The sequence below is a fragment of the Bos mutus genome, chromosome 18 (genome assembly GCF_027580195.1).
Source record: "Bos mutus isolate GX-2022 chromosome 18, NWIPB_WYAK_1.1, whole genome shotgun sequence".
NCBI lineage: Eukaryota > Metazoa > Chordata > Mammalia > Artiodactyla > Bovidae > Bos > Bos mutus.
This window is the reverse complement of record NC_091634.1, coordinates 29,782,738-29,796,199: the sequence shown is the minus strand read 5'-3', so window position 1 is coordinate 29,796,199 and position 13,462 is coordinate 29,782,738. Positions and strand designations below refer to the sequence as shown.

The 13,462-nt window shown below is 48.3% G+C and overlaps 1 protein-coding gene across 1 annotated transcript in view; it reads right to left on the bottom strand.

Moving 5' to 3' along the window:
* CDH11 (cadherin 11) overlaps window positions 1–4,683 on the bottom strand; it is a 158,663-nt gene extending 153,980 nt beyond the window's left edge. Inside the window, exon 1 of the mRNA XM_070388319.1 lies at window positions 4,480–4,683. The gene's annotated coding sequence lies outside the window, so the exon portion shown is untranslated. The remainder of the gene's footprint in view (window positions 1–4,479) is intronic.
* Between the last annotated feature and the right edge of the window lie 8,779 nt (window positions 4,684–13,462).

Below are 13,462 nucleotides of genomic sequence, written 5' to 3'. Positions count from 1 at the left end.
GCATGAGGACCAATCTTGAATTAAATTTTACTCTGCTAAAGTTAGGTTTTGTACAGCAATATCAGGAATGGTTTAAAGGTAATAGTAAAACATTGACTGTTATATTAAAACTCCATGCCCCAAAGTATTTACCAAAGATCAAACTGCTGTTCTTTTTTGCAAATTAAAAATGCCTTGCAGACATCTTCAAAACCTCTTGAAAGAATAGGCAATGTTATCACAGCAATCTCACTAATATTTCCCTTCTTATACTCCTTCCCTCCCCCCTCGGAGTCTGAAATGATGCTTTTTTTGCAGGAAAAAAAAAAAAAAGAACCAGAAAACCCTCCAGATCACTGCCTCAGTGAGAACTGACCTTGTTTATTATACAGTCCAGCCCCCCTCATCTCCTGCTCAGAGGATTTCAAGATTCAGATTTTGCAACTTTCTAGTAAACTCCAAGGTGGGAAGAAGAGACTGAAGGTAACGGGATCCACGGACTAGAAAGATGTTAATCCTGACAAACTGCTGAAGCAGTAGCCTGAACCACAGCTAGATTGAATTCGGTCTCTCCTGAGAGGTGCAGACAAGGCCGGTGGTAACAAAACTGCTTTTCATGGTGCCCTCAAAAGCAGATGGGCCCCAGGTACACAGCTGGAGCAGGGCGCCATTGCCCTCTAGTGGCCAGACATGCAATCTTCCGCGAAGGAACCCATTTCCAGAGACGCACAAGGCTCTCAATGTCAGGGTAAAATTATAGCAGAAGATGTCTAATTATCCTCCTCAAGTGTTTTCTTTAGTTCTTCTTTGCCCATAGAGGAGGCTGTGGATGGCTATCATAGTAATACTGATGGAAACCTCACTGTTACTCATACTGGTACAACAGAATTTGTCCAACTTTCTCCAGCTTTTAAAAAAAATCTTTTTTTTTAACCAGACCTGTTGATGTTTTTCCCCTAGTCCCTTGAATCACACACACACACACACACACACACACACACACACAGAGGACCAAATACATTTACATATTTCAGGGGCAATAACTTTGAACCAAAAAGACTGACAACTACAGTGGCTGGTAAATCTAGGACAGGGGTTCCTGACGTATCAGGTAACTTTGTATGAAACAATGACCAATTGCATAAGGGGGGAAATATCCCAAGCACATTTCAGTCTCTTTAATCACTGGCTGGTGAATTTACACAATAGTGAGATTTTCTAGTGAGGAAAAAAAATGTACAAGATAGTAGTTATTCTGCAAATTTGACAGTTAAAAAAAAAAAAAAAAAAGGTTGGTTACCCTCTTTTAAACTCTTTAGACCACTGTCTTATCATTATTATTTAATGATAAAGTATTCCTATGATCAAAGTGAAAGAAATCAATATTGAAAATAAACAAAATGATCATGTTTCTGGAACATCTGCCTACATAAATGTGTAGAAAATGAAGGCAGAGTAAAATCAGATTTGCAGATCTCCTTTAGATGGTTCCGAAAATAGCTTTGAATATCACAGATCAAAGTTTATGTTAACTGTCAACTTCATAAGTCACAGACGTTCACAGGCAAGGTTCTGAGACACACTAGGCTCAAGGGAGTGTAGCTCTGGCATTGTAAATCAAGCTTTGAGGTCAAAGTCATGGCATTTCCCATATGAGGATCCCCAAACCAGAATCTTTACAAAGCAGCCGTGTAATTCTATTCAAAGTGGAAGAAAAACCATGAATTATGAAGACAAGTGCATTAAAGGAGCATGAAATTGATCCGTATTCCCCCAAATCACGGCATGGCTCTCCAACCCTGCCCCCACCCCTTTTCAAGAACAAACATACACACACATCCACAGCCACCACTGCAAAGAGGAACCTTGAGTTCTGGGTCAAAAAAAAAAAAAAAAACAGTTGTAACTTAAAAAAAATTCTCAAATTAACAAAAGATTACATCTTAATTGAAAACAGAATTTGCATTTCTAGTAATTTCACTGTCTAGCCTTCAGATAAGAATGCAGAACATAATGAAAGTTCTGAAGTGCTATCAAGATGGTCCACTGCTTCAATTAGAGCTACTTCCAAAGCCTATTTTTCTAGTAAGCAGTAAGCTCAGTTTGAGTAAACCCACATGCCTGGGCCTCAACAGATTATCCTATCTCAGTCCTCCCAATGCAGTTCCCTCCCCCAAGGGTTGGGGGGGAGGTGTTGTTTTGTTTTTCCCTAACTACGTAATAAAATAACCAACTTATACAGACTCCAAAACAACATGGAAAAAAAGATCATAATAATAATTATGAATAAGAAAATGTGACTGCAAGACATTTTAAATGTATTAATTTGCATTGTTTCAAAAACAGCATGTAGAGCTAATTCTCACTCAAGGAAACTTTCCTGTCCTCTCAGATGCTTTTCCTTGGTCTGTACTTGAAAACTACTCACATTTCATTGTACTAGGCAGGATTTCAGTCTTGCGGAAAGGTTTGAATTTTAGGGCCCACTGGCCAACTCTGAAACTTTGAATCAGAGCTCATGACTAAGGAACTTCAGTGAGCAGGAGCTTCAGGGTCCCACAGGCCTTGGCCCCAACCCTCTGTCTCTTTGTTTTGCAACTTTTATTCCTTTGTTCTGCTGGACTAAGACCAGGCTCTCCTGCAGCTGGGGTTTGGGCAGATTACTTCTGGATTCTGCTGTCTGCATCTCTGTATTTGTAGGAAAAAGAATTCCAGGATTAATGAAATGAAGGTCAGCCTCGTCTCCTCTCTCTCATCGTATTAGACTCTAGCTCTCGGAGCCCCGCGTGGCAAATGTGCTGATGCGATGATGCTGGTGGATCCTCGCTCCTGAGAACACTTCTACGTCCCCTTCCCCGGGAAATCCAGACACCCCGCAAAATCATCGATGCCTGCCGCAAGCCCAAGTGATAAAGACATCGACCCGTGTCCTCTCACCAGATTAATCATTGTGGCTTCCCAGTGATTAAACTGAAAACTTACTCTGCCTCATATAAAAACGATAGGAATGATTGGAAGAGGAAAACAAGGCACGATTTCAGAGCCACCCGACAAAGATTTGTTTAGGGAGGGAAGACTTTACAGGCATGTCTATACCTTCATGCAGCAGGGTTTTAGAAACAACCTTCCACCCCCACCCCTTAGGAACGACCCGTCGCCATGCAGAGGTGGCGTTATTAAACGATGAGAAGATGCAATTTCTTAATAGCAGTGCGATGGCCCGTGAAATCCCTGCTGCATTATCAGCAAAGCAACAGGGCTTTTCTTTTTCAAGCATTTAGAAAACCTTTCACGCGGGAGAAGAAGGCGTGCGGACACCACCGCTCCCTACCCCACCCCATCCCCACTTCCACCCTCACCCCCAGAAAACGAGGAACAAGGCCTTGGCAAGAAAGGGATGAAGAAGCGCGACCCGGGAGGTGGGGAGGTGACGCTCTCTGACCCCACTTTCTCTGGGGACTCTTTTCTTCACAGCACCAGGCGGGCCTCCTATAGCTACACCCGGGTGTAGGGGGAGAGGGTTGGTCTCCTCGCCGCCCCCACATCCTGCGGGTTTCTCCAGGCTCCTCACTCGCCGCTAGGGTTCGGGGCAAAGATGCGGGAGGGAGGCCATGCGCGCGGAGCTGGAAAGGCTCGGCGCACTTCGGGAGGAGGCGCAGGCTGCGGGGAAGGCTCGCTTCGCAAAGTTAACGTTGACCTGGGCAGGCTGCGCCAAGCCTCAGCCAGAGCGAGCCCGAGTCTGAGCCGCTCACGTATCGCCCCTGAAGCTGGCGGGAGCTGACACACTTCCCCCGGAGACCCCCGAAGACACTCTGGCTTGAAGGCTGGAGCGCGCACCGCAGTCAGCAGCCCCCCCGAGCCGCAGTCAGCGGACCCAAACCCACGCTCTGAAAGTGCGGGGAAATCGCCGACCCGAGCTGGGTTCCTGCCGTTTTCCGGGGCTTCCCCGGCGATCTCGATGGAGGAACTGAGTCCCCGGGAGCGCCCGGTCGGGATAGAGGAGGAAGGGGTAGGGACCCTGCAGAGCACGGTCACGTCGTCGCTTTCGGAAAGAGGCGCAGCGCCGGCGGGAGGGCGGGCGGGCACCGCGCTGGGGGCGACTTTCCCCGGGAGACCTGACCGGGGGCGGTCGGCGCGTCCGGGGCGCAGCTCTGCAGCTTCCAGCTCCAGCCGGGTGTAAAGCCCCTCTCTCGAGGCCTCGGCGCAGACCCGCTCAGAGACCGGAGCTGCGGGGAGAGACTGGAGCGCACATCTGGCGCCTCTGTCCCCTGAGCTGCCCGCGCCCACAACTGGCTCCCTTCTTCCTTTTCGATTTTTAAACAAATCTTCTCTTAACCTCCGCCCTCCCCAGTCCGCTTAGCATTTGTGAAACCTTGTCGAGTCAGTCCTCCACCCCCCACCCCGCTCTCCAGACATTCTCATCCAGAGACGAGCCCCCCCCGCACCCACCCCAAAGAAGCCCCATCCAGGCGAGAGGAAGGCACTGGCGGCGCGCCTCACCTGGGGCCCCGGAGGGTGGGCGCGGGATGCCGGCCGTCGGTCCCTGGCGCAAGGCGAGCGCAGCGATGTCAGCCCCGGCCCGTGTCCGGGTCCCATTCACAAGTCGGCGGCGGCTGCGAGCGGCCCCCGCGGCATCTGCTCGCGACGCTCCCCTCGGCTGGCGGCGGCCGCGGAATGAGCCGCCGAGCGCGCTAGTGGCAGGAATGAGAAACCGGGGGGAGGTGGCGGGCGGGCGAGGGGGGGGGGGCGGAGAAGGAGGGAGGCCGCCGCTGGGAGGGAAGGAAAGGGCGGGGGGGCGGAGAGGAGCTGAGGCCGCAAGACGCGGCTAGCTCGGCCTCGCGGAGGCTGCGGGGGCAGGCCCGTCCGCGCCCCTCCCCCCAGGGACCCCCGGGATGTCAGCCCGGGGATTCGTGGCCACCCCCCTACCCCGCTCTGGGTCGCCGCACTCCGGATCCCCTGGGTCTCAGATGGAGTCTGGAGCGGCTGAAGTTGGGCTCCAGGGACGCACAGCCAATCAGGGAGGGCGGCAGAGGAAAGCTGGGGAGGGCGCCGGGGCCCTCTTTCCTCCTTCGCCCAAATCCGCTCCAGCTGGTCAGGCTGGGCCCTGGCCCAGGAGGCTTGGGTGGTGGGTAGGGGGAAAAGCATCGCCCAAGTCGGGTAGGCAATCGGGAACTGTTCCTCCTCACTCCACCACCCCACGTTCCAAAGATCCCTCCACGTCGGCGGCTTCTGCCCTGCCCCCTCTCTCCATCCCTAGCAAACTCTGCTAAGGGTGCGCATGGTGAAACCTGGAGGAGGGAGACTTTGGACTCGGGAAGAGCCACGTCTCCTTCTCTCCCAGGTCTCCCTCCCGCTACCCATCTCCAAAGCCTAGTGTGCGTAAGGGTAACGGGGCCGGGGAGGGGGCCAGGATCGCTTAACCAGGGTCGGCCCGGCCCCCGCCCGCACGATGGGTCACTTGTTGCCTCAGGCCCCTTCGCTGCGCCCCCCACCCCAGGCTCCGTGGAGAGTGCGGTTCTGCGGGAGACCCGGCCTAAGGATTCAGTGCCCGCATCCTTCCTGAGTCCTGCCCTATACCCCTCTAAGAAGACGCCTTGGAAGAAGGGGCCCCGGGCCTGCTTCCTGCCCTTGTGGAGTCGCCGGGAGAAAACGTTGGCCGGGCCTGGGCTTCGGAATCACGCCAGGGACTGGGCGGGGCGCTCGTGCCTCGGGGAACGGTATTGGGACCCGCACACGCTGCCGTCCCTAGGGAGGAAGGGGGACAACTGTGACCGGAGGGGGACCCCTGGCCGGAGCAAGTTTCTCGAGTGGGAGGTGGCAGAAAAAGCTGAGGTGGAGGGAAGATGAAGCAGCAAAAGGATAACTGGAATCCCAGGAGGGACAACGATGAGGACCGAAAAGGAGTGACGGGCTCTCCAAGAAGAGGGAGGGGGCGAGAGGGGTGCAGTCGGGCCGAGGAATTAATATTAAAAGAGGTCGAAAAAGGAAGAGAGCGCCTCGGACAGCGCGCGAACGGGGAACTGAATTGGAGAGGTGGCGGGACCGAGGGGGGCGACCAAAGCCCGCCCCCGGGCTCCTCGCCCTGGGCTCCCGAGTCCGCGTAGCACAAGGAGCCTCGGCGTTCGCACGCGGCGCCCGGGATGCGCGCGGGGGCTGGCGGCGGGGCGGGGCCATCCGGTACCACGCCCTCGCCCCCCGGGCGCCCGCGGGCTCCTCGGCGATTCCGGGATTCCCGAGGCGCCGGAGGCCGCCCCCGCCCGCGTCCAGGGCAGAGCTGCCGAGTCCTTCGCTCTCCGTATCCCTGTGGCCCTTAAACTGCTGGTTCCTGGGCTGGGGGTGAGGCCGCTGAGTTTGCCATTTCTCATTTCTTTTGCTCTTAAGTGCACCCCCCTCCCCTTTACTTCCCGAAGGTTGCAAGGAGACAGGGCTCAGGGCGCCAGGTACTCACTCTCGCCGCACAGGTGCCCACGCGAGGCCCGCGTGAGGCTGAGGAGGCGGAACGCTTTCCGGGAGCGCAGTAGCGGGCCGCGGTGCCTGTCTCTTCTCCCTCCTCAGGTTGGTCCCTTACCCCACGGAGCCCCTTCCACACCCTACCTGCGTCCTGTCTTAGCGTCTCTGGTCCTGTCTGTTCACCTTCCACTTCTGCGTTCTAAGCCCTAAAACCTGGAATGTCTCCTAGGCCTCGGCCAAGGTCCCCACCCTCTAACGGGGCAGAGCACGGTGATGGGGGTTCTCAGTTCCAGGGCAGGAGGGAAGGGGGGCCTGCTCTCCCTCAGAGATAACGTGCGTTTAGCTCTTTGTCTCCTGACTGTGGTCTGAATTTTCTCAGGCTTTCCACGCAAGTGTAAGTGGGAACAGGAAGGGAATGTGAAGGACTCTTCGGTCTAATTGCAGGTATACAAAAATGTCGAGGATCATTCACGATGGTTAGGATATGACTTGATCCGTGAGAAAAGTCATTATTTCCATTTTGGAGGTACAACCAAGGATGGGCCTCGTCGCATGTGACCTGACGTTATCCAGAATATATCCTTTGCCTTTGTTTCAGAATTCGTCAAGCGACAGCAGTTTGGTGGTGGTGGTGGTGAGATTTTTTTTTTTAGACCAGGGGTCCCATGGTCCATGGCCTGTTAGGAACCAGGCAGCAGAACAAGAGGTGAGCAGCTGACTGGGACTGGGGAGAGAACCAAGCTTCACCTGCCACTTCACAGTTGCTCCCCATCTCTGGCATAACCAGCCAGTCCCTGCTCTCGCTGACCCCGCCCCGCCGTGGAAATATGTGTTCCGTAAAACGGCCCCTGGTGCCACAGAGGTTTCGGACTCTTCTGTGAATGATCACATATTGGGTTTTAAAAAGTATGTTAAAAATCGGTTGGTAGATTTTTACTGACATTGCACACCTGAATCAGACGGAACTCCGTGTATAAGGGCTGTCAGTATTCCTTTGCGCAAACCAGCAGTTTTATGCCTGGGTATCTACTTAAGACAACTAGAAACTGATGTCAGTCCACACACATGTACCTGAATAGCAGAATTAGCCATTATAGCCCAAAGCTGGAAACTGTCCAAGTGTCCATGTACTAGTGAGTGAATAAATAAAATGTGGTATATCCATATAATGGAATAGTATTTGGCATTAAAAAGAAAATAAATACAGGTGCATGTTACAACATGAATGAACCTAAAAAACATGTGAAGAGCCAGAGGCGGAAACCCTATATTTTCTGATTCCATTTATATGAAATGTTCCAAAAAGGAAAATTTATAATAGAGACAGAAAGCAGATCAGTGGTTGTCCCAAGGGTGTGAATAAAAATTGATGAAAATGGGCTTGAGGGAACTGTGTTGGATGATGAAAATGTTCTAAAATTGGATGATGATGATGGTTGCACAAATCTATACATTTACTAAAATTCATTGAGTCACAATCAAAAAAAAAGGCAAAAATTTTATTTTACACCTTTATTCCCAGAGTATCTATGACCTGCAGCTGAGCCCCAGGGGGAAACTTTTTGCAAGGCAGTTTTCTAGAGAAATGTAAAAAAAAAAAAAAAAAAGCTAGTTCTTGTGGAAAGATAACCATGCTTCTATTCAGCAAGTTCTATTTTGGCAAATGCTTTGGAGAATCTTATAAGTGTTAAAGCAAGTTAATTCCCCCCTTTCACTCTTAAGTGATTAATTCCTGAGAACCAGAGTTAGGCATTCCAGTTCGTGACATTTTAAACACACCTACACATAGGCACAGTACAAAGTGCACATTTCCGAGGGGATTTTTTTATGACTATGTTAGGTTCTGTCTTAGAAATCCATATCAAGCTCTTGGGTGGAGTATTGTGTGATTACAGTTTGGATTAAAAAAGGAAAAGAGAAAAAAAAAAACAAAAAAAACCTCTTTTTTGACAGTTTAAATTAAAAGGTTCGGTTCATCCAGGCAGCCGAAAGTTTGGGTGTTTATCTTAACTTGCCTCACCTTTCCTTCACCTTGTTCTACACGGGAGGAAGCCAGGGTTCATAGTTGCTCTGGAGGCAGGATTAAACAGTCCCCTCTGCTTCCTGACTCTTCCAATCCAGACAGAGATGAGGCTCAAATGGGCCTTTTCTTGTCTTTGTCCTTGTCAGCAAGAAGCTGATAATTTCCTGTTGGTTCCTTCATCAAAGGTACCAGGCTGTCGTCCCTTTGATGTGTCTGTCCTCAGACTCTGAAGATAGCCAGACCCTGCTGAGTCAGTTCCTTGTTTTCACTTAGAAGCCCTAGGCTACCCTAGGCCTTCTCAAAGCTTCCTGCTCTAGAGACAGCCTTTGGTAAATGGTATAAAAAGAGAGGCAAGATCCAAATAGGGAGATGGCGTTATCACCTTGTGGTAGGCTCCCATTATGCCTTCCCCAGGCAGAGGGAGTATGCTGAGGAAAATTTTTCAGGTATGCCTTTTCCGAACCCAACGTTTCAGATGGAGATTCTCACAGCTGAGCCCACAGAGATAGGTGGGGAGACTGCAGGCCTTGGATCTGAGTCTGATTCTTGGTTTTGCTGCTTTCTAGTAAGTTTCTGTGAGATTCAGTTTACAGTTCCATAAAATAGGGTTTGGTATCTGTGCCTGGATTGTTGCAGGGATTAAATGTGCCCATATACCTACAGCAGTGAGCACTGTGCTTCAAGCAGGGGCTCAATAGATGGAAGTTATTAATTATTATTATTAATTACGAGGTCTGATTATTATCACACCTTAAATCACTTGGGCAAGAAAGAAGTCATGTTATGAATTATAACATGTGGAGTTATATAGTTATGAATTATAACAATGTGGAGTTTCATCTTATCATAAATGATACTAATAATAAAACTTTTGGTCAAGAATATTTAGCAGTTCAGAATTTACTGACACTGTGAGGCCTGTCATGGGTCATATAGATCAGATGTGCCAACCTTGGGGGCACAGGCCCTGGATTCATGTCCTAGATCTGCAAATTCACTGAATTACCTTGGGTAAATCATTCTCTTAGTCTGAGCCTTAGTTTCCATAGATGTGAATGAGAACTTACCCAACGTAAGTTCTGAGGAGGACCCTTTCAGTGCTGAAAGTCAGACTATTGAGAATCCCCATGGACAGAGGAGCCTAGTGGGCTTCAGCTCATGGGGTCGCAAAGACTTAGACAAGACTAAGCAGCTTAGCAGAGCACAGCACGTGAAAATTAAAAGGGGCTTCCCTGGTGGCTCAGACGGTAAAGCATCTGCCCGCAATGCGGGAGACCCAGGTTCGATTCCTAGGTCGGGAAGATCCTCTAGAGAAGGAAATGGCAATCTACTCCAGCACTCTTGCCTGGAAAATCCCATGGACGGAGGAGCCTGATAGGCTACAGTCCACGGGGTCGCAAAGAGTCGGACATGACTGAGCGACTGGGGTCGCAAAGAGTCGGACATGACTGAGCGACTTCACTTCACTTCACTTCCCTGGTGGCGCCAGGGAAGCCACAGATGGTGAAGAACCTGCCTACATCTCTTAAATGCAATTCCCCTTTCTGCCACTAGGAGCAGTCAGACAGTCATCTCGGGCTAAGCCCTGACCAGGCATTCTCTGTCTCAAACAGACCCTCTTTAACTCTGTTAGCAGTGCTTCTTTTTCTTTCCCTCTCAACTAGACTGTAAGTTCCCTCAGGGCAGGTATGATAGTTTTCGGTTTTGTTTATATCCCCAGCATCTAGTGCATTAAAAATCCGATCAATATATTTGATTAATTGATAATGTTAAGCAATATTGTTTACTAAGGCCAGTCTATCAGTCAAATATTAGAGTATGAATGACCCCAGCATTCAGTGGCTTAAAATAACAATTATATATTTTCTTACATCTGTGGGTTGGCTGGGGTTGCCTGGTCTAGATTGGGCTGAGCTGTGGCAACTCTACTCAGCTTCCTGTGTTTCTCATCCTCCTTCTTGGCGCTATCTTGGGCGTACTCTCCTGGCGATGGCAACTGCACAAGACATCAAGCAGAATTATGCATAATGTCTTGAGGTATAGGCTTAAAACTGGAAACTATCTTTTCTGTCTCATTTTGTTGGCCTAAGCACACCATTTGGCCCCACTGAAAGCAAAGGGGTGGAGAAATATAATCTGATTTTTTAATGGAAGAAATTTGAGAAGTTGCATAAAAGAGTCTCAATTCAAAGAAAGGTAAAGAGTTGGAGTATTAATGCCCTCTCCTGTAAGTAAAACCAGATTTCCATCATGCCACCATCCTGGGACATCTTGGGTTGTCAGGGCCCGTGGGTTATATTCTATAATAACGAATACAGTAGTCTAGAGGAGACAGAATATCTCCTCTACAGAATACAACATTAGAGGAGACAGAAAATCAGAAGTAGATTGCAGTATCCTACCAAACTGTCGTCACTGCTGCTGCTGCTAAGTCACTTCAGTCGTGTCCAACTCTGTGCTACCCCATAGACGGCAGCCCACCAGCTCCTCGGTCCCTGGGATTCTCCAGGCAAGAATACTGGAGTGGGTTGCCATTTCCTTCTCCAATGCATGAAAGTGAAAAGTGAAAGTGAAGTTGCTCAGTCCTGTCTGACTCTTAGAGACCCCATGGACTGCAGCCTACCAGGCTCCTCCATCCATGGGATTATGTCCCCTTTATTCTGAGGTTCAAGTTGGAAAGGAAGAAAGCAAGCAGAAATAATAATGTAAAATATTAATCACCCACTTATATATAAAACTAGAAATTCTCAAAACATTCCTTCAAAGTATGTATTATTATCCTTATTTTACAGATGAGAGAATTGAGGCAAGGAAATTACATACATTGCTCAATATAAATGCAACTGATAAGCAATGGAAGTCCAACCTCTGTATGTTTGACTCGCAGCCTTGCCCTTTCAGTGGAGGAGCTCAGGCAGCAGAGTCTAATCGACATCTTTGGGGGGGTTGGGGGAAGAGAGAGACGATCTTGGCTCTACACCCAAGACAGAGGACATCCATTGGATCCCTAGGCACAGTGCCTGGAACACAATAGGTGCACAAAAAATACTTTTATGAAAGGGTAAAAGATGAAAGAGTGAGAGGAAGTAAGAGAAAGAGGAAGGGAAGGTCAATAGAAGTGGAGAAAAGACAAGAGGAAGAAGGAGAATAAGAGATGATATAAGTATGTTGATCCATTTGGAAAAACCACAGTTTTCCATCATGGGCAGAAATCTGTGGATTCTGAGTGTCATTTGTCCTCTGCCCCTACTCATGCTGAGAATAGTGGCCCCATTCCTGCCTCTATGCCGCAGCCTAGAGGGTGCAGCCTGAGCCAGTCCTCAACTATTTTGCTCATCTACCAGTCTCTGCCTTGATCAATCAAGACACACTCATTTTCTTGTTCAAAGTCAGTTGTACTTCAGATTCAAGACACTTACATTTCCTCTGCCTGAAGCACCCTGACCCCTTTCCATGGTTTGCTCCCTCATTTTGCCTGTTTACTCAGGATTTACCTGCCTGTCTTATCAGCAGAAGCACCCATTCTGTAGTCTAATCCATTGTAGGCTACCCACATTTTATCCCTTTAGACTGCTTTATTCTTGTTTATAACATACTTATTTACTTCACATCATATGACACATTTTAATTTACCTGTTTTATTGGCTATCTTGCTCCACTAGGAGACAAACTTCTTTGGAAGGGCAAAGTACTTGTTCACTCCTCTCTCGTTCTCTCTTGTTCAGTCCTGTATCTGGAGCATCTAATACTGTGCCAGACATATGGTAAGCACTCAGTAAATATTTGCAGAATGAACACATGAATAATGTATGGATGAAAAATGCTAACGGAACGGATGAATCCCCAAACCAAGAGCAAATGAATCATCTGCTTGAATCTAAACGTGGTGCAAGTGTCCCTTATTTACAAAACGAATGTAATGATGCCAATTATTCACACTACAAAATGATTCTTCAGTTTACCAAAGGTTTCATTTGAAAGCTAGTTAAAATAGCTTCCTCATTTAGCGATTTTAAAAATATAATCCAATGTACAAAATAGTGGTGTGCAAACACCTTTTCTAGAACATATGAATTTCTTAAAATGAATTGCAGGTATGCATAATGATGGTTCTGATTCTGATTTCTAATTCTGGTTTGTTTGTTGTGTGGACAAAGAGAGTGGTTTATTAAAACTCCTCACAGAGGGCTATTTCAATGTTTGTATGTGCATACATTTACATTACTTTTTAAGCTTGTGAATAGGTGCATTTAAATAAGTTTGTGCTCCTGGAGAATCCCTGGAAGTGTTCTCAAGATTGGTACTTTGCAAATCAGCTGGCTTTGCAAACAGTCTAAGGTTGGTTTAGGCTACAGAATTTGAGAGTTCTGGGTTCCAATTTGCATGAACGTTGAAATGTTGGCTATCAGTGCTGCAAAGGGGAAGGCAGAAATGATCCTTAAATGGAGAAGGCTTAAAAAAACCTTCTCGAGTGTCCTCGGCTTAAGATAGATGAATGTACGCAGCACAGACTGTGAGTATGTCAGTACTTTAGCTCCTTGTTGTGTGCTTTTCCCCTTCCCTATTCAGTTGCCCCTCTGGTGGCTCAGAGATAATAGTGATGTTTCTGTAGAGCACAGGTGGGTCACAATAGAAGGCAGTATTTTATTCAGGTGGCTCAAGAGCCTTCTTCTTGGAAACACTATATCAGAGAAGTTTCTCTATTCTGATTGACAGTCACTTTAGTCCTGGGTCTTAAGCCATGATGGATTCCCCATTGCAAAGAGTATTGTTCTGGGCAGGGGTAGAATTAAAGAATAAACTTTTTTTAATTTAAATTTATTTATTTTAATTAGAGGCTAATTACTTTACAATATTGTATTGGTTTTGCCATACATCACCATGAATCCGCCACAGGTGTACACGTGTTCCCAATCCTGAACCCCCCTCCCACCTCCTTCCCCGTACCATCCCTCTGGGTTATCCCAGTGCACCAGCCCCAAGCATCCTGTATCCTGCATCGAACCTGGA